The sequence below is a fragment of the Saimiri boliviensis genome, chromosome 8 (genome assembly GCF_048565385.1).
Source record: "Saimiri boliviensis isolate mSaiBol1 chromosome 8, mSaiBol1.pri, whole genome shotgun sequence".
NCBI classification, from domain to species: Eukaryota; Metazoa; Chordata; class Mammalia; order Primates; family Cebidae; genus Saimiri; species Saimiri boliviensis.
The window spans coordinates 95,251,392-95,273,524 of NC_133456.1; the positions used below are offsets into that span (position 1 = coordinate 95,251,392).

At 37.1% G+C, this 22,133-nt stretch overlaps 1 long non-coding RNA gene across 1 annotated transcript; it reads left to right on the plus strand.

Moving 5' to 3' along the window:
- The first annotated feature begins 13,899 nt into the window (after positions 1-13,899).
- On the plus strand, positions 13,900-21,756 carry LOC141585275 (uncharacterized). The gene is made up of 4 exons (XR_012518675.1): positions 13,900-14,267; positions 14,729-14,815; positions 21,392-21,464; positions 21,688-21,756. It is a non-coding gene; the product is annotated as an uncharacterized LOC141585275 (long non-coding RNA).
- The last annotated feature ends 377 nt before the right edge of the window (positions 21,757-22,133 follow it).

The following is a 22,133-nucleotide window of genomic DNA, read 5'->3' on the forward strand; positions in this document are numbered from 1 at the left end:
ACTCAGTTGTAATGGACTTAAAAAATACCTTTTTTTTTTTCTAGGCTCTAGTTGATTTTGTCTGTGTATACCATGTGTTTAGTTCTCTAATCTAGGAAGGTTATAAAATTAAAAATAAAACAATCTCATAGAGAAAGTTGAATTATTGAGCCATACTTTCGAATTGAGTTTTTGGTGAACACACAAAGCATTTGAGCTTTGCACTCATGTTTTCTATTGTTATTAGTGGCTCTCTAAGGAATTACAGCATCTCATAATTCAGACTTGTTTATTCCAATGTTAACAGCACAGAAAGCAAACATCTTTTTTATACTTAAAATATGTGTTTGCATATTAACAGTGTGGGAGATGATGTTTGTTCTTGTAGCTGGGGTAAAAATAGAAATGATTATTAGATGGATTTTGCTCATTCTAAAATAGTTATTGTGCGACAACTGTGCATACAATACAACTAGATACCATGGGAGCAGAAAGCTTGTACAACAGAAGTACTACATAACTGGAAGATAAGTACAATTGGCCAGGCGTGGTGTCTCATGCCTGTAGTCCCAACACTCTGAGAGGCTGAGGCTGGCAGATCACTTGAGGTCAGGAGTTTGAGATCAACCTGGCCAATGTGGTGAAACCCCGTCTCTACTGAAAGTACAAAAATTAGGCAGGCGTGTTAGTACACACCTGTAATCTCAGCTGCTTAAGAGCCTGAAGCTAGAGAACTGCTTGAAGCTGGGAGACAACCATTACAGTGAGCTGAGATTGTACCACTGCACTCCAGTCTGGGCAACAGAGTGGGGCTCTGTTTCATTAAAAAAAAAAAAAAAGCAGAAAAGAAAAGTACAATTGTCTCTTGCTGTCACCCAAGGGATTGATTGAAGGACTCTGCCATACCAAAATGCATAGATGCTCAAAACCCTTATATAAAATAGTCTACTGTTTGCATGTAACCTACAAACATTCTCTTTTATACTTTAAATCCTCTCTAGAATACTTATAATACCTAACACGATGTAAATGTAAAAATGGTTGTTATACTGTATTGTTTAAAAAAATCATGAAGAGGGAAAAGTTTATACATATTCAATACAATTGCAGCTATAATTTTTTAAAAAATATTTTCAATCTGTGATTGGTTGAATCTGTAGATATGAAAGCCACAAATATGGAGGATCAACTGTATATATATGCACATATGTCACTATTTTTTAAAAGAATAACAAAAGATGTCAAATAGCCTATAGACAAAATTATCAACATTTAATACAAATGGCATGATTGTTGAGATGATAAAAACTAGTACAGCTGTCAAATTAAGAAAGTAACATGGGTAATATCAGGGTGAACTTTTTGAATAATCAGCCTTGATTCAGGATTGTTTTTGTATTGAAGATCTATTGAGGACCAGCAGAAATTTACTTGTGCTAGCACAAGTTAATAATGAGAATTTTTCAAAGGATACGGGAGGAATCTCATGACCCGAGGGTGGAAATGCAGATGGCATCACATAGCATCAAACTAGGAACCAGAATGTCCAAGGAAAACACTCGTTCCCCATCCTCTATCTCTTGCTCTGCACTGCATGTGGTCTCTTTCCTACTTCCTACTTCCTGCTAAACACAGGCAACTTGGTGTAGCAGCCTAGGAGATGGACTCTCGAGTCAGCTCAACTGAGTCTAAAGCTCAGCTTCATCCCTTACTTGGTATCTTGTCCCTGGTAAATTATTTAATCACTATTCCTTCATCTTTCTCATTCCTTAATGAGGGTCATCATAAAGGCATCTACTTCACATGGTTGCTGTGAGCATATTCTCTGGAATTTTCCATACCAGGACTTTTCTGGAACACAAGTGTTGAGATATTAAGCAAAATGTGTTAGTATATAAGCAAATTAAGTGTGATATACAGTGGATTAACTAAGTATCTCAACTCCAAGCCTGCTTGGAACCTAATTTGGGACCAAGGTGGGTTTATAAAGGCACTCACTTTAGTAGCAATATTTAAATAGGCACTACCAGACCCCATAATCAAGATAAATACATTCATATTATATATATATACATATATATGTGTATATATGTATATGTATGTATTTAGATCAAATGAGTAAACTATGGCCTGTAGATAGGCTGGCTGTCTACTTTTGTAAGCTTTTATTGGAACCAGGGCCACATTAGGCTGAGGATAGGGAAGAAGGACTGTGAAGTATTGAATACTGTCTTAATTTAAACATTTAATGTTATATTCATCATGGACTTTTTAAAATTAAATTTGATTTTAATTAATAGTTCATTACATCTTTTATCTTGATTACTGAACCTTTTTCCAAAGCAAAAGCAAAGGGTTTTTGACAAAATAAAACTTGGCCAATTAAGGATTTTAAACCTAGTACGTTACATCCTGAAATATATCCATAATTAGTTTGGTAGCCAGGGCAGAGCCAGTCACAATTGGATGGGCCACATATGGTGCAGATGGTCTTATTCTAAATTGGAACTCATTTCCAATCTCCTTTTAAGCAGAGTGCAAGGCTTGAGCCTGATTTATCATGTAAGTGAAAAGGGTGAAGCTGATTCTAACTGGATTAGGATAAAATGACTCTGTAGCCAACTTCTATGTCAGAACCTCAAATTGGTAAGGCTGACTAATTCAGCAAAATCTGTAGAAGCATCTAGGCAAAAATGGAAGCAATTGAACAGAATTTCAAACAGGCACCCTCTCCCCATCCCAGTTTCCATTAAGATGTTCCCCTTTCTTCATTTGAACCACAATAGAACTTACACTACCATCTTTTAAGACTTGTCATAGTTTTGTCTTATAACTATTCATTGGAAGACCTGAGTCTGAGTCCCGACTCTGCCTTCTGTAGCTATGTCTTCTTGAAAAAGTCTCTAGCTTTAATTTCTCAAAGACAAAACATTAAAATGGTATCTGAAAATTTCATTATGCTATATTTGAAACTGAATGTAATTGCTAGTCTTGGAAAGAAAAAAAATGAATGTCAAAATGTTATATTAAACTCTTAAGGTAGCCTCATAGGTAATGGAAAATTTAAATCTCAACTCTTTTGAATAATTCCATAGGTCACAAATTATATTACTCAATACCAATTATAATACTATTACTAAAAGCTGACATTTATTCAGAATTTTGGGGACTGGTATTACTCAGTTATTTCCTCCAACAACTGAGGAAGGGACACTTTTATTATCCCAGTTTTAAAGTTGCAAGAACTATATCAGATTGAAGAGGAAAATAGAAAGAGAATTTAGTTAACAACTTCAATGAAATGGTTGATTTTTATATTGTTTTCTTAACATAATAAAATATTTCCTATTATCATAACAGGCTTCAAGTCACAAGTCCCCCACCTTGTAGCTGAGCTTTGTTGGGGTTCATAAATAGTGCGGTAAAGCCTGAATCAAGTCTGTTTGTCTCATAAAAAATACAAGAGGCTTTATGTCCCAAATGTCATGTACTAGGAATCTCCCTAAATATACAGACTATACACTTTGCCTACATTTTCTCCCGTTGTTCTCCCTATATTACCAGAACACTCTATTCCATGAAAACACTGAGATTGATTCTTTTCCTGAGCTGAACCGATTGTTCACTCTTTAAGTTATAAAAATAGCAGATGTCTCAAACCCTCCAGGCTTTCAAGATACCACATAATATGGTGTTAGCCTTGCAAAGTCTGGAATTAACCCATTAATCCACCCTAAGTTAACATAGATTTTTAAAATGTATAGTATTTAAAGAGGAAAAATCTCCAGTCTCTAACTACCAGACTCACTTAGAGTAGATAGATGAGGCAAGAATGCAAGATGTGAGAGAATGTTTTCCATAATAAAAGACCATAATGAGGAGAGCTATGGGAATCTAGAAAGACCCTCTGGTATTAAAAATAATACTACATCATGCTGGCTCCTGGCTAAAAGAGGTAAAAAGAGAAAAGATGGATTTAGAAAATACTCTTCCCTCTGTGAAAGCTTTCCCAATTCTGCCTCACAATTAGAGAGGAACCACAGCAGACATAGATTAAAGCAATGGCTTCTAAATAGAATTATAAGTCTAAATCATGTGGAAGATTTTATAATAACATGCTTATTTGAGCCACATCCCATATGCCGGTTCAACGGGTGAGGTGAGAGCCTAGAGTACTAGAGCTATGTTTGGATTTTTATATGGGGGAGCACGCAGATGCATGTGTGTCTGTCTGCGTGTGTGTGTGCATGTACATGCAGGTATAGAAAAGAAGCGTGTTAGGGAACAGGAGTATGGTCTCTGGAGCCAGATTGCCAGTGCAAGTTGCATATCCCATCGTAATCCCTTCAGGTGGCAATTTTCCTCCTCTGCAACAAGGAAATAATTACACTAGAGCTTACTTCATAGGATTGTGGTGAAGATTAAATGATTTCATAGCTTAGAAGACTGTCTCACACATAGGGAGCACTATATGTTTATTTCAATTCTGATAATAATGTAACAACAGTAATAATTAATAAGGTTGAATATGTATGCACACATGAGAGTGTTTAGATGTGCCCAAAACTGTGATATAAGCATTTATCACTTGAGGCTATTCGGAAAACCAGAAATCACTTCCTGAGGCAGGTCAGAGAATTTCAGGCTGCCATGCCATCATCAGAGTCATAGTGAAGCTGTCTCTTCGGAGCTGGGACTGTGTGAAAACAGCTATTCAGGGGCAGCAGGAACTTAGGTGATTATGGCTAGATCTGCCGTAAGAAGAAGAGGGAGAGGGTAAGCAGGCATACCAGCTTTCTCCATTCCCCCTGTCCTCCATTATAAGGCATGGACATGAAAACAATGGGACATTTGACCAGAACAATAAATGGAAGGGTTCTTTGCTTGAAAGTGAATCTGTGTAAATGGGTGTGGAAAGATGAATGTTGCACCCACGCATATAGACAGATATGCATCATGTGGAATTTGAAACGGCTCTACAGGCAACTCTGGTTTGGACACACTGAGAACTGCTGAGAAGAAGAAACCCGTGCACCTGGCATCTGCCCTGCTTGTGCATGAGTGTGTCCAGCCTGTTTGCCCAGATTGTAGGCATGGGCTGTTGTTGGAAGACTGCTTGGTATGGTTTTCTATTGATGAAACACAGCCATGCTCTTCATAATGACATTTCAGTCAATGACAGATGGCATATACAACAGTGTCCCCCTAAGATTATAATATCATATTATATTTTGACTGTACCTTTTCTGTGTTTAGATATGTTTAGAATACCAAAAATCTTATCATAGTGTTACAGTTGTCTTCAGTATTCAAGAAAGTAACATGCTGTGTAGGTTTGTAGCTGAGGAGCCATAGGCTATACCAGGTAGCCTAGGTGTGTAGGCAGCTATAACATCAACATTTGTTTATGTATACGCTGATGTTCGCACAATGACAAAAATCACCTTTCTCACAGTGAATCCCTATTGTGAAGTAACATATGACTGTAAAGTTTTCATTTTTTATGTTTTTCATTTTTAATTAATTGTTATTCTTGGGGGTGCAGAGAGGGTCTTAGTCTATCTCTCAGGCTGGAGTACGGTGGTGTGAACATGACTTACTAAAGCCTCGACCTCCTTGGTTGAAGTAATCCTCCAACCTCAGCCTCCCAAGTAACTAAGACTACAGGCACATGTCACCACACTCAGCTAATTTTTAAAATTTGATTATATTTTTATTTTTTTAATCTTATTTTATGTTTTGTAGTGATCGGGTCTTATTATGTTGCCCAGGCTGGTCTTGAACTCTTGGCCTCAAGCAATCCTCCTGCCTCAGCTTCTCAAAGTGCTAGGATTACAGACTTATCTGCCTGCCAAAGCAGAGATTATTCTTACACCAAGACCTCTATATCTTTACTAAAGAAAAAACCTCAAAATAAAGACTTTATTTTCTTATACTCAAAATTTCCAGAATAATTTCTGTTAGGAATCACAATCAAAGTTATGTAGCAAGGTAAGTAAGCTTTAGTGAATCCTCATTAGGGCCTCACTCGAGAGAAATATATGGCACTTGCAGTTTGAAAGAGAAAGTTCAAAATAAACAAGAAATAGATGGACTTGGAAACTGCTGAACATGTTTTTGAAGGAGGAAACTCCAAGTGTTGTCAGCTAAATGTGTTTCGTGACCTCACTGACCTTTCCATAAAAATATTGTTAAGGAATTATGTTACTTGCAAATTACTAAAGAGGGAAAACAGTATACATTGTAGCAATAACATTTTAAGTGTCTCTTATAAAGAAAACAAAAGTTCACATTTTAATTAGGACAGGTTAATGCGAAGTATGTTGTAAAAAACAAAACAAAGCAATTTTTAAATTATTTTCAGTGAAGAAAGGATGTACAAAAATGTCAGAATTGAAGAATTTGTCAGAGAGAAGATATATGAATACTTAACCTTTATTGGCACTGTCTTTTCATTACTTTCACTCTATCCTAAATTGTCTTGACCCATGGTATTAGCCTTTCTCGTTTCCCTTAAAGTATGTCCATACCTTGTTTTGACTCAATTTTGCTGATTTCAGCCTCCAAACAAAGTTCTTCCCATCTCTGTCTTCCTTCTGTGACTTACTCATCCATACTTTTATGTCCTTCCTAGTTGGCTTGCTTCTCTTATCGATTTCATATGTTTTCCTTTGTAGTATTCTCCTTTAGGCTTCATTTTTTCCCAAATATGGCACCTATTAGGTAATTGTGGTTTCAAGAAACAAAGGCTTGCTCAAGGAACCTAAAGAAGAAAGGGAAGTTTTGAAGGGACATTCAAATACAGGAACTTAGTATCTGGGCAGCCATTCTTATGAAGGGCAGGAAGGCAGGCAGCTCTGAGAACCAGTCACGCCTTTGCCTCTGCCATGAGATAGTACATGTCTGCCCTTCAGACATTTTGTCAATTTTTCCCCTTTTTTTGTCTTCCTCTTTTTATGACTTCTTCCACCACCCATTATTCTCTAAAATGGCAGCCCCAACACCTGCTTTTATATGACCTTCTAAATTCATAGTCAACTTTGCTCCAGGATTCTTATTCAAATACTCTGGAGAAAGAGGTCAGATGACAACCACTGTTCCAATTATCTGTGCCATAGAAGCAGGTTGTGCAGACTGCTGCCTCCTCAGAAAGGTTATGGGTGAGCATGGACAAGAATACACTGGATCATTTGCCTAGTACCCAGGCAAGTTTCCAAATCCTTCCTAATCTCTTTGGAACTCCCTTATAATGCAAATAAAGCTAGAGATCTTTGGTTCATTGTCATAAACCGTCTCTCCAAGCCTTCTCACTTTTCCTCAGAAAAGTGTATTTGTCATTACAGTATGGGGGCGGGGTGATTTTACACAAGGTTCATGCTATATTCAGCAGGTTTCAGCTACAAATTAAGAGAGATGTATTTTTCGTGGCTTCAGGAGCACAGCAGAATAAAATGCCTTTGGTTTTGAGCAAAACAAAAAAAAATAAGACAGGTTAAGAGGAGGGGAAAGAATCAGTATCATAGGAAAAAAGATTCTCTTTGTGTACATAAAAGAGGGAAGATTGAAAAGATGTGTGTGAGACTGTCTCCTTCTTCTGTAACAGGGTACTAGTTTCCCCATTTTCCTTCTCTCTGAGGGGTGCTAGAGAAGAGACAGCTATGAAGTGTGGGAGCTGCATTTTAGGAAAAAAGAAGGACCCTCAAATGCAATCAAGCTCCATTTTACTCATATTTTATGGGTGTGAACTGAAACCCAGGAAAAGGAATGTGACGGGCTCAAGCACTAATAATGGCAGACAACAAGACACTGAGGAACCACCCATGAGATCCTTATCCTGAAGTGACCCCTTTCTCTCTTGGGAAGTATGTGCCTTGGGAGGAAAGAAGGTGATCTTGCCACAACCCCACATTCTCACACAGAGGCTACTGCAGTGCTTCAGAAAGTCTTTAGACGTCTTGCAGTTGTCCCAGTCCACACCTCTTGCACATCAGAAGATGCTTGAGGCAGAGCAGTGCTGTGGTAGACTCATTGGATGATATTTAATTTTGATTTTTGTCTCTTTTATCTTGTAAGAAAGAAAATGAACTTTTCAAAATCCTGAAATTGAAGGCTATGGATAATTATTAAAGAAGAAGATAGAGGACAGACAGAACTAAATGTATAAAATGAAGGATTCATGAGGAACACCTGGAAGAGCATGCAACACTTTGAGAAGAAAGGTGACTGATATCAAGCAGACACATATACCTGGGCAATATCACTGAATCTCAAGCTGAGAATTCAAGTGAAGTTAGAAATAATGATTTTAGCTAAAGTGTTAAAATACCATTATAGTCTTTAGAATTTCATTCATTCAGCATAAATTTTGAGGAATTGATCTAAAGGTGAAGGTGATAAGAAATGTTAATGTTAATTAAGTCTTCTTGAGAGTGGCAGCTGAGTATGTCTAGATGCTTGTTATTTAAAGGACTTGCTTGCTTGCTGTATTTATTTATTTATTTATTTAAGACAAGTTCTGGCTGTATCACCCAGGCTGGAGTACAGCCTCACTGCAAGCTCTGCCTCCTAGGTGGAAATCATCCTCCCATGTCAGCCTCCTGAATAGGTGGGACTATGGATGCCCACCATTACACCTGACTATTTTTGTATTTTTTGAAGAGACTGAGTTTCACCATGTTGCCCAGACTGGTCTTGAACTAGTGAGCTCAAATGATCCTCCCTCCTTGGCCTCCCAAAGTACTGGGATTACAGGTGTAAGCCACAGTGCTTTTAAGTGCCAGGACTTAAAAAACTTGCTTTAAACCTCTCCCCTGAGTGAAGTGTTTATGAAAGCCATTCTTATTATATCTATGAAAACATTCATTCAGCGGACTTTATTGTTTGAATCAAGTTACAATAACTCAAGAAGCACAAACATCAGATGACAGGAAAATAACAGAAAATGGAAAACATATTTTTATACAGATATCAAAAGCTTTAAGTCACTGAATGCTGACAAATATCCCATCTGACATTTCTAATACTTGGTTACATAACACCGTGATTACTTTTAATTTGTTTCACATGTATAAGCCTTAATGTACTTTTTACTTGTTTAATTAAGTCCTTTTTACTTAATGTACTTTTTACTTGTTTCACATGTATAAGCCTTAGTGTACCAATTAGATATGAGTGAACAATTTCAAAGATGGGTTTTGGCAAAGCCCTCCGTGATAATAAGCAGACATTGGACATGATAATGGGCAGAAATATTTTAGGCTGCATGCTTTGTTTATGTACAATTACTAATCCAGAACTTTCATCTTCTGGAAAGAAGTCAAGTTTACAGCGCTTACAGGTGGAAGATGCTTTAGGGTTATTGACGACTTAATGCAGAGAAAAGTGAAATTTTTTCATTTTGTCTTGCTTTGATACTTGACTAATTAATTTGTCTTGCCTTAGAGTCCAGGCCAGAAAGGTGCTTTAAAGGAAGTTGAGACAGTGTGGCTTTAGTAACAGAATAGAAAAGTGATATACTGACTGTCAACTTGATTGGATAGAAGGATGCAAAGTATTGGTCCTGCCTGTCTGTGAGTGTGTTGCCAAAGGAAATTAACAGTTAAGTTAGTGAGTTGGGAAAGGGAAAGACCTGCCCTTAATCTGGGTGGACATAGTATAATCAGCTGCCAGTGCAGCTAGAATAAAAGTGGGCAGAAAAATGTGAAGAATGTGTGTGTATATATGTGTATATATGAATATATATGTATACATTCTTCACATACCTAATAAAGTGTATATATATATATATATATATATATATATATGTGAATGTGCGTGTGTGTGTGTGTGTATTTTATTAGGTGTGTTCCTCTAGAGAACTGTGTCTAATATAGATTTTGGTATCAGGAGTGGTTCTAGAGAAACAGAATATTAAGGATGGAGTTATTTTGTTGGTTTTGGGGTTTCTGGAGCTGGCAGAAGTTGACTGCTTAATATAATTAGACCCCAACATGCTAAGGAATCTACTTCTAATAATATGGAGAACACTGAGAGTTATGCAAAGTAAATGCACTTGACACTCCTGATTCATTGTTCATGAGAGGCAAGGAGTTTAGTAACTCTACACATAATACCTTTGACCATATGCGGAGAAACAAGGAACATAATGAAGCTGGTTGGTTGCTCCTAAGTTCAGTGGATAAAGTGGTGAAAGAAAATGATGAACTCAGGAATTCTATCTCCTGGCTTCAGAGGCAGATACTGAGCTTCAAATCTGCTATGATTGCCGTGAGTGAGAGTATTGCCTCCTGTAAAGAAAGAGCTGAAATTGTGGAAGAACAGACACAAGCTCTTATCATGCAAGTGGCTGACTTGCATCAAAAGGTGTATGCACAGCCTCACCAGGTGTCTACTGTTAAAGTGAGGGCACTGATTGCAAAAGAATGGGACCCTGCAACTTGGAATGGGGTTGCATGGGAGGACCCTGATGAAGCTGGGGACACTGCCAATTAACATTGATTTTGCCAGAAATAAAAAGTTTCCCCATCCCCAGTAGCAGCAGCATCCCCACTCATGGCCCATGCTGCCATGAACCTTTCTACCTTTGGCTGAGGAGATAAACCCTGTGCTGCCTGAGGCAACAGGGATGGCCTCCCCTGAGGCAGTTGCCAGGCAAAATAATGTTGGTTCTCCTCAGGATTCACCACCAACACCCCTGTTTGCTTCTAGACTTATAACTAGACTAAAGTCCCAGTAGACCCCTAGAGGTGGGGTTCATAGTGTGTTCCATGAAGAGGTACTTTACACTTAAAAAGAACTGCTTGAATTTACTAATTTATATAAAGAGAAGTCTGGAGAACGATCATGGAAATTGATATTAAGGATATGGGATAATGGTGGGAGAAACATAGAGTTGGATCAGGCTGAATTTATTGATTTGGGTTCACTAAATAGGGATTCTGAATTTCAGGTTTCAGCTCAGGGAGTTAAAAAAGGTTCTAATAGTTTATTTGCTTGGTTAGCTGAAATACAAATTAAAAGATGGCACACCATGAGTGAGTTGGAAATGCCCGATCTCCCTCGGTTTAATGCAGAGGAAGGGATCCAAAGGCTTAGGGAAATTGGGATGGTGAAGTGGATTAGTCCCTTTAGACCTAGTCATCCCACCTGTGAAGGTCCAGAGTTCAGATTTCTTTTGAAACATAAAAGATTGTGGCAGATCAGGCCACATTAATGGATCATTACAAGAGGTTATTTAAGAGAATGCCCTTGGGACAGAATAATTAACACTGGGCTTGAAATCAGGCTGAAAAATCTGCATTTCAGAGCAAATTTAAAATGTGAACAATGTGAGATGCCAGCTAAGCAGAAATGCCAACAATATCTGCAGCAATCATTCAGGTTCAAAGAGATCGTTCAAATGATCCAAGGTGAACAGGAGCTATAGGTAGCCAGTGAGCATATTTGTTTCACTTTGAGATGTTAATTTAATGACATCATTGACATTAAATTAAATTGTCATGAAACTTATCCAGGCATTAGGAGATTTACAAATGGGTAAGACATACTGTTCTCCTGCAAAGGGTTTGCATGCTGTACATTGTAGATGTTTCAATTATCTGTTGTATATCTAGCCATTCTAGAACTTAGTGGTTTTAAATCAACTGCCGTTTGTTACCTCACAGGTCCAAAATTTTGCCAGGCTTGATGGTGATGTATCATGTCTGCTGCACATGGATTTGATTTGAGTAATATATGCAGCTGAATTCAGCTGGAAGCTTGGCTGGGACTGGAACATCCAGGATGGTTCACTCACTCCCACGTGTGTCAGCTAGAGCAGCTGGAAGGCAGTGCTGGCTGTCCTCTCCCTCTTTCTTCTTTTTTCTCTCTCTCCCCATCTTTCTTTGTGTGTGTAATAATTCTCTAAGCCTTTACATGGCAGCTGGATCCCAAGAGGGTGCAAACTAAAACCTCTAGACCCCTTAAGACCTAGGCCAGGGAGTTTTAAAACACTACTAAGGGTACATTCTATGTGCCTAAGCAAGTTTGGGGATAAAGAGGAGAGTAAACAGACCTCACCACTTGATGGAAGGAGTATCTGGATATTCAGGGATAAGAAGACGTGTTGGTGGCCATTTTTGCAGGCAATCTACCATAACCTATAGATGTACTATGTAACAAAGGATGCATAATAGAAAACATAAGAGAAAAGATAAAATCAACCAAAAATAGCTAATATTTATTTAGCTGATAACTGTTTTGTTCCTAATGAAAAGTCTATATCAATGTGTGTCTTACTAAATCCTAGGTAATTAAAAATAATTCAGAAAAATAAATACAGGCTTTATAGATGAAGTTATGGTTGTTGTGGAAATAAAAAGGTAGAAATTAAAGGTAAGTAGACAGAGGAGAAGAAGGTAAGTTTATTACAAGCTGAGAGAAGAGCAGAACAGTGGCAAATTACAGTTAGTTCAGAAAGAAGCTTGGATGAAAGAGGTGTGTACGTATCTGTGTGGGTGTGTGTGTAAGGGATGAGGCATGAAGCCAAAAATATATCATGAAGTTGATCCTGCAAGGTGTGGCTGGGAAGACAGTATGGAAGCAGATGGCAAAATATATATATTACTGTTGAGAACATTCTGGCCAACAGGAATCTGAGATTTGGGCCGTCAGGATTATTCCTCAGATTTTCTAATTGTCTTGAAAGTTAAGCTCATGCTAGCATTCTCATCATTGTCTTGTCAACACCTAGGTTTAATTTAATTTACTAAATTAAAGAAGAAATATATCCAAATTTAACTCCATGTCCTTACAGGTATTCGTCAACACCACTGGTACCAGTGGCTGTGTGGAAGAGACCCCTGTCTTTCCCCATCAAAGCCTTTGCCCTTGATGGCCCACTCATCTTTGGCAGAAGTTCTGATCATAGAGACTAAGTCCTGGCATGCTTTGAGCACTGAGTGATTATTTGCTTATGAAACTATCTCCCTTCTGAGTCAGCACCATCTACAGCTGGTTGCGTCTCTCCTGCCAAATGAGATTACCTGAGGAGTGTATAATTAACCCTGTCATATCAAGGGAGAAACTTAGGTTGTCTAGATGCCTCATGTCAATGTTTGCCAGGGCAAAAACTACATGAACATCACTTTTCAGACAGTTAACCTTCAAATTCACAATTTAGAAACATTCCTGCAACACTCCGGGTGCCTGGTTGGTTAGACATCATTTGGGAAATCATTTATCCTTTGGAGATGTAAATAATTGGCAGGCCTCAGCTGTAGTGTTCTCATCAGGCATTAGAATGTTTGCCAGTAATCAAACGTATTGACTGTCAGCTGCTTTCCAGTATCATTCTTTTCTGTCTTACAGGATGACACTTTCTGGGTTGCAGTGAAATAAAGAAACAGCAACACGCATGCTTGCTTGAAGGAAGTGTGATGAGGCTTTCCTGATTTAGCAGGGACAATTCATGAACACGCTTTAGAAACAAGGGATTTTATTGGAATGCTATGAGGCAACAGTGCCTCCTAGTGGATATAGCTTTGCTCTAAAAATAATATGTTTTATTCCCCTATCTAGATGGCTCACCTCATGAGCAATTTTGAAAATCCCATTCTTAGTCTGTAGTTTCTGGTTTTGTGTGAAGCGATCAAATCCTCCTCTCAAAAATTAAAGCTATCATGTGAGATTCTCTTCTAGTAATTTGATTTTGTGGCACATAAGCCTCCGGTTTAAATAAATTCATTTTTTAAAAATCAGCTGGGTTTTTAGAATTGAAATATATGATAATACTTGGAAAAGTTGGAGAATATTATCTTGGTATGAAATAAAAGTGCTACTTTTCTTACTTAATATTTTTATAAAGCTCTGTGTAGGTTTGGAGAAGAGGAGGAGAGAAGAGAAAATTTGAAATGTGAAATTTATTAGTGGTTACACTTCATTCTTTCACATGAATATTTATGTATTCATTTCAAAAGTTTGTTGAAATTCTAAGAAGCTTAAATTTAACCACTATGTCTAAAATGATACCCTCAGCTACAAGTTATAGAAAACCCTAATTTATACCTCTCAAATAGTAGGCAATACATTATCCCACATAACAGAAGGTCTTGGGTAGGTGGTTCAAGGGTTGTTAAATTCTTTGGCTCAGTCATATCATGCATCCTCCTCAAATTCTTTGTGATTCTCACACCTTTCCCTTCATACCTTAAAGGTGGCTGCATCACATTGTCATAGAACAATGTCCGAAGACAGGGTGTGGCATGTCTCTGACTTGAGGGCAACTTGAGAAGCCCCTCCAGAATTTCCAGGTGACTCATTTGTCAGCATTATACCTGCTGCTTAGTCATTAGCAAAATAAATGACATTATGATGATTACCTTTATACTAATCAACATTTACCCAGCTGCAACTGGGGAAAGCTTCATGAAGCTATAGGTCCAATTACTCTAATGGTAATAAGAAAGAGAGAAGAAATAGCCACTGAAAAGGCAACCAAGAGCGACCACTACAAATATTTTTCTTTCTGCATCTATGATCACAGTTAAATTTTGCTGGATAACAAACCACTTCAAAACTTATAGCCTCAAAGGGCACCATTTGTTTATCCCCTAATTCTGTGTCCAGTCATTTGGTCTGGGCTCAGGTGGATTATTTTTCTGTGGATCTTGGCTATTCTGACACATGCATCTGTAATAATTTACCAGGTGATATGGGGGCTGTTTGATTTAGCAGAGGTCTTTAGAATCAATAATTTTGCTCTATTCCATAGGACCTTTTATTCTGAAGCGGGCTAGCTTGGACTTTTATACAAGGTGGTAGAAAGATCTACAGGACCACTTGAAAACAATCTCCAAATGTAAGTGCTTTTTAAAAACTTTGTTTGTATCATGTTTATCAGTGTCTCTTTGGCCAAATAAAGTCACATGTCCAATCCCGATTCCAAGGTTTTAAAATAAAATGGCATGCACTGTCACATTGCAAAGGGGTAAATGCAAGAGAGAAAGAATGAATGTCCAGTTTTAAAAATCCATCACATAGGGTTACCAGAAGTTGCTATGCTGAGCTGCTTTCTAAATTTTCTACAACATGTGAACAATGGCAAAAATTGAAAGAGTAATAATAGTTACATATTGCTTTTTATGTGCCATACATCATTCTAAATCCTGGCACATTAACTTAATGATTACATTCTCCTAAAATGTAAATATATAGTGGAAAGCATCATGATACAGTGGAAAGAATGTAAACTTTCATGTCAGAAAGACCTATGTTTAATTTTGGCACTTAGCATTTACTAACCATATATATATATATATATATATATATATATATATATATATATATGTATGTATATGTATAACCTTGGGAAAGCTATTTAGTTTCTCAACAAATAATAAAATAGGTATGTGTCAGTTTTGGTCTTCTAAGAAGCAGACACAAAAACAGAATTAAATATGCAAAATGTTTATGAAGAAAAACACCTGTTGGCCGGGAGTGGTGGCTCACTTCTGTAATCCCAGCACTTTGGAAGGCCGAGTCAGGCAGGTCATCTGAGGTCAGGACTGTTCGAGACTAGCCTGGCCAACATGCTGAAACCCTGCCTCTACCAAAAATACCAAAATCAGCTGGATATGGTGGCATGCACCCATAATACCAGCTACTAGGGAGGCTAAGGCAGGAGAATCACTTGAACCCAGGAGGCAGAGGTAGCAATGTGACAAGATCATACCACTGCATTCCAGCCTGGATGACAGAGCAAGATGAAAGGAAGAAGGGGAGGAAGGGAAGGGAAGGGGGAAGGGAAGGAGGAAGGGAAGGGAAGGGAGAAAGGAAGGAAGGAGAGAGGAAGGAAGAAAGGAGGGAAGGAGGAAGGGAGGGAAGGAAAGAAAAGCAAGAAAGCAAGAGAGAGGAAGGAAGGAAGGAGGGAGGGAGGGAAGGAAGGAAGGAGGGAAAAGAAAACGAAGAGAAAAAGAAAATAAAAGAAAGAAAAAGACACCTGTGAAAGATAAAGGGAGGTAGAACAAAAGTAAGTAGAAACTTCAGACTGCAATGGAGGTCTGGCATCTGTGAAAGAAGAAACAGAAGAATTATGTATGAAGAGCTTAGATCACAGTGCAATACTAAAAGAAAAAGTCTTACAGCTGATGGGGAATCCCTGAGCTAAACTTGTCCGTTGAAAGAACTCTGCAGAAGGCAGGAATCATCCAATTCCAGGGTCCCTGCTGGGCTTAGTCTGTGGCTGAGAGCCAGCAGCCATGTCTTGCAAGGAAAAGACGGGCTGATATGAACACAGGAGTGAATTCAAAGGGGGTAGCAACTAGAAGTTGTCAATCAGCAATGCTGCCTGCTGCTGGTTTTCTGGAAGGGCAATCTGAGCAGTGCATGTCCAGGGCTGCCACAGAGTATTACAATGCCACCCTTTGGTTTATCGTGTTTAATGAGGTAACATATAAAGAGTCAGCCATACTGCCTGATGTATAGCAGAAATTATATGATACTTTCATATTAACCGCTGGAAGTATCAATAGCCTCAAGTTCCAGTCCCCTCACTCAAAGATCAAGCTAAATGCTGAATGCAAAGTCCATGTTTAGTAAAATCTTATTATCCCACATTCACCAGCTATAAAGGAACATCTATTACACTGATCATCAAGCCCTACCTTATGTATGGGAACAATTCCCACTCTAGTCTGTGACTGGTATTCTTGATCCCATGTTGGTACATATGAAGCAGCCATGTCTATGTAAAACATCTCTATCATATTACAGTCTACTGACTGGGAGTGGGCAGCTAACCCAAGATGAGCTATTGAAATTTCTTCCCTGGAAACTGAAAGATGGAAAGTCAGTACAGTTGTTCTCCAGGTGGGTGGGCAAACAACAGAAAAACTCAGAAGCTACATTTCCAACATGTGGTCTTGCAAAAAGAATGTTCTTGTTACCAGGATTAAAAATGAGACAGATTCAAGGAAATAAACAGACATCAAAGGCAGAAAGAGTGTCCCTTTAGCATTTGATTCCTTCAGTTTAGGTTTCTAATGCATTCCTATCTTTTGTTTACATGATATATAATGAATATGTCATATTTCCCCCATTTTCTTTAAATTGGCTCAAGTGGGCTTGGTTATATAAAAGTGCCCTCACTGACATATCAATATATCTGGGATGTAGTCCAGTTGCAATTAAGCATCAAAATAGTTTCTTCTTTACTATGTTATTTGGAAATTACAACAAAAACAACTGAGAAATAATAAAAATGTAAAGAAGGTATCTCTGTAGAAATCCTATCTTTGAACAAATGAAAACTTCTAGACATGGTTTTGGTGACCTCACATTTAGAATAGGCATATTAAATATATAAATTTAAAGCACAATGAAAAAAATATTTAAACTCTAAGAAGAAAACAAATTGCTTGAAAGAGCTTACCAGCATGTGATTATAAATATGAATATAGGAATTTTAAATATTGAGGATTACTAAATAGAGAGAACTACTTTACAGGACTATTTGTTAGAGCTTAGAATTCTTGTATATTAAAAGACACTCACAGGGTATTAGTAAAAATTAGTTAGTTGAAAGTCTTTAAATAGATGGTGTATGATGGTTTCCCCATGGTTATGCAAAATTAATTTCATTCTGTACAAAACGCTCAGCCATATTACAATTTAAGTTTATAAATTCATAAATAACAGTACACGGGGCATCATAGGAACTGAGAAATTTCAGTAAACATATGAAAAGATGTTCAACTCATTAGAATAAGAGAAATGTATACTAAAGCATTAAATGAGAACATCAGGAAATTAAACAATCTCATAGTATTAAGTGTTGGCAAAAATACAGAGGAGGAGTAATCCATACTCTACCAGCGGAAATATAAATTCCTTCTATCTAATTTTCTTATATTAAGAAACATAGTTGTATATAGGAAAATTGGTCGTGTATTATATACCCTGATCCAATAATTCCAATTCTAGGTTTATAATTAGAATTACTCTTGTTCATGTGCACAATATGACATGCACAGTGTATTCATTGAAGCATCTTGTATAATAGCAAGAAAATCAAAACAAGATGAAAACCCATCAATAAGGGAATAGATGAGTCAGCTGTGATATATTGATAAAACTGGATCCTGTAGGTCAATTTTAAAAAATGAAGTACATCTATATAGAATTTACTAGATAGCAAAAAAATTAATATAATAACTCATTTGATTGGAGTAGGCTTCCCCTAGTATGAGACCAACTCTGTTAGTACTGGTTACGCAAGAAGCAGTCACCAAGAGAGAATAAAACATCCAAGGATTTTATAAGAGGAAATGTCCATACGAAGGGAAATTAAAAGGGAGTTGACAAAAACTGGGAAAGTCATCAGATTGTAATGCTAGTCTGACACTGTGCAGGAGGGAGAGAATTTTGAGTGGAAGATACTTATACTCCCTGCTTGTCTAAGGAAGATTCAAGAAAGTCAATGCGAAGTCCTTGAGACAAAATTCGCAGACATGTCTCAAGAGCAAGGCTGTTTTAGTGTCTTCTTAGCACTCATTAATTGGCAGGAAGCATCTGGTGACAGACTTGGCCTTGGCACAAACACCACAATGAATTTCAAAGTGCAGCACTTGAACCTCTTGGTCAATTACTCTCCTTGTAGGAGGAAATCTATGAGGCGCATTCTCATGACAGCTGCACTGTCATTAAAACAATCAACCAAACACAGACCATAATTTGTTCATTAAGAAATTTGTGTGAAATATTTTCAATTAAATATATTTTAAATGACCAGAAAGGATTCATACCAAAGTCTCACGAGTGATTTCTTCTAGAAATGGAGGCAAATGGGAATGGTAGAAAGACACAAAAGGAAGTCCAAATGTAGCTATAATGTTTCATTACTTTCAAGTCAAACAAGACAGAAATACAGCCAACTGTTACCGTGAGTCTATCCTGACTGGCACATATACTGATGTCTTATTATTTTTAAATAAATGATGATTGATGTATTATCATAAAAAGTTTAATCCATTTCAATTGGTATTTGTTGAATGAGAATAAATATCTACAACAAAAATGGGCCAAACATCTACCATTGTATAGTATCTCATAATGTGAACTAGGATAGTGGCATTTAATTCAGACCTGCATTATGAAATTTTGGCATTAGTGAATGCATGTAATTTTTTCTAATATGAATATAAATATATCACAAAATATAAACACTAAAACAGACAGGATTTGTCTCAGGGAACCTAGTTCCAAGCTATAACGTGTGATGTAATATTAATATGTAAACGTTCTTTACAAGACAGTTTAAATCCTTCCCAATTTTGTTGAACCACCCAGTACGTAATGCCTTCTCCGTTCCTCAGAAATCCCTACCACTAAAATCTATGCATCTTTGTTTGGTTTCTATTGATAAATTACTGAAGAGAGCCTTCAAACGTTAGAAATTGGTGATAACGTTTGAGAATGAAATCATTATCCTCAGAGCCAGTTAGTTAGGTCTTTAAGAGAGTAGTTCTGAAGAAATCCTGCAGATCATGAATAAGTTAGACTAATTTAGTGCATGCAGCTTCTCCTGTTTAGCAATAGAATTGTGAGAAACCAGTTCATTGCTTATACTGTAGTTCCTGTGAACTGGAGTCTATTCTAAGCCAATCATTTTAATTTTCTCTGATACTTAAAGAAGACTTCACACTAGAAAAGAAAGCTGGAAAGCCAACAATTAAATCGCTTGAAGAATACGTAAAACTTACAATAGGCCTTGTATATTCACTAGAGATTTGTTCTAGAATCCCTCATAAATACCAGCAATACATGGAAGCTCAAGTCACTTACATAAAATGGAATAAAAAAGTGGGCCCTCAGTTATCCACAGGTTCACATTATTTTCTGCATGTTCACCTGCTCCCTGCACATTGATCCCCCTCCATGTGAATATGGCAACATCTTTGGGTCACAGATCACTCCTGATTTATCTAATGCAACTTTTGGAACCCAATTTCTACTGTCAACAACTGATTAAAGAGTAAATATATGGTCTAATTCTGGCCAATGAAATAGAAAAAAAAGACTGTTGGAGGGCTTGTGTATAATGCTTTCTCACCCACATAAAGGAACACATGCAAAACCCCACATCTCTTCCTGCCTTTTAATGGTTTTCTCCTTGGAAGTAATGTCTGAAACTTCTGCAATCATCTTGCTACTTGCCTGAGGATGAACCCAAAATCGGAAAGAGGATAGATGCAAGGAATGACCACCTCTTAGGAGAAAAAAGTTGGTGCAACATACATGGAATATGCCCTTTATATTCACTTGGATAAGGGCATAATCTTATTATAATGTATCCATTTATTGCTCAAGACACTTGAAGGGTGGTTTTTCAACTACTTGAAAAATAATATCGTGAGATCTTTGAGTGTTGTTTTCATTCACTTTGTGTTTTGTTCTGTTTTGTTTTAACATGGGATATGGCTTATTTGCCAGGATAAAATATAAGGTTAATTATAGATTTTTCACTGCTTCATTGTAGAACATATTAAAAATCCAGATTTTAGCCTTTTGCACCTTCCTTGTTTTTGCTGTTCTTTGGTTATGTCACTCTCCACTGGTAATATTTTCTGACACTGACTTTAGCAAAGAGTTGAAATTTGACCCACCTAGTTTAGCAGTTTCTATGCCCCTCTAATGAGCTTTTATATAAAGGTAGAACTGTAGTATTGATGTTTACAATTTAGTAACTTGGCTAAAAAGCAGTCAAAATCATGTGTTCATCATAGATCTACAATATTATGACTTAGACAAATATTTGTAAATAGGCTTTGCAGTAAAGGCCAAGAAAACTAACTCTAAGATAATCCAATATTCATAATACCTCTTTGTGTTCATGGTCCAACCATGAGACATGTTTTGCAATCTGTGAAATGGGCATTTCAACAATATAACTTAAATGAAAATAACTGCCAAAAGATCGCTAAAATGTATCAATTAAAACTTCAAGAGCCTTAAAGATGCTCTATTTAAAACGTTAATCCAATTATGAACTGTTTTTTATTTTCTCAATTGTTCAGTGTCTAGTAATCACTGTAAAACTGAAGCTATCTCATTCTGGTTTGCCTAAAAAAGATTGGGGGTGCAGGAGAGAGGCACACATGGTTGACACAGGTAAAGTGTTTTCTACTCCCACAAACAGTTTCTAGTGGCAAGAGACTATTAAGACAAATTAATACAAACACATGTTGATGTCTCTTGAGGAAAGTGTGTCACAAGCCACAGGCCATTTCCTCTGGGTACTGTTGACTCATAAATCAAAATCGCAATTCCAACTTCAAGATGTTTATCAGTTTCATGACCCACAATGTTCAGTGTTTCTTCATTAAAGCATTTTATTTCATTTCTCTTTAATGCACAGTACGTCTCTTCTCTCATGTAGAAACTACTCTTCCTGGCTCTTTCATTGAAAAAGATGTATTCTTTGAAGATTCCCCAAGAGGAAAGATCCAAATGTAAGTGGTTTATTCTCTTGTGTGATATTGATTGGCTGAACGTAACTTAATAAGATCCATCAAATTGAGTAGCCAGTCAGCAGAGGAACAAGAGCATTTAAAAATTTTTCAATGTGTGGTTCTCCAATAAGGATTATTCACAGGACACAAAACTGTGCAATACTATAAGATTTCCAATGTATGATAGCTTTAAACACTAATATTTAATATTTGTATTCATTAGACTCATCCCCTCGGCCCCCAGACAAATGACTACTGTTGGCAATACGTAATGCTATGATTTACATAGAAAAGGGTAAGTTCTTATAACCCAGAACTTAAAGTTTAATTTTTTAAAAAAAGACAATCTTACTCAAACTCATGAAAAGAACAGAAAAAAGGGGAAAAAATAAAAAGAAAAATCCAAAACTCTGTTTCAAGTGATGCTGATGTCAATAGAAAGAAATGTGATCTCAAGGATGAGTCAAAAGTGGCCTGAGGTATGCCCTCTGCACCAACCTCCTTTAAGTCATGTTGCTGATAAGTTGCCATCTGTGCCATTTCTAAGAGTAAGTTGCATTTGTTTCCAAACCTATTTATTACAATTGAATGTTAAACTTTAAACTTTCTTCTATTCATTGAGAAACTGAAGTTATGTGTATATTCCAGGAAACAAGTCATAAAAGGCAT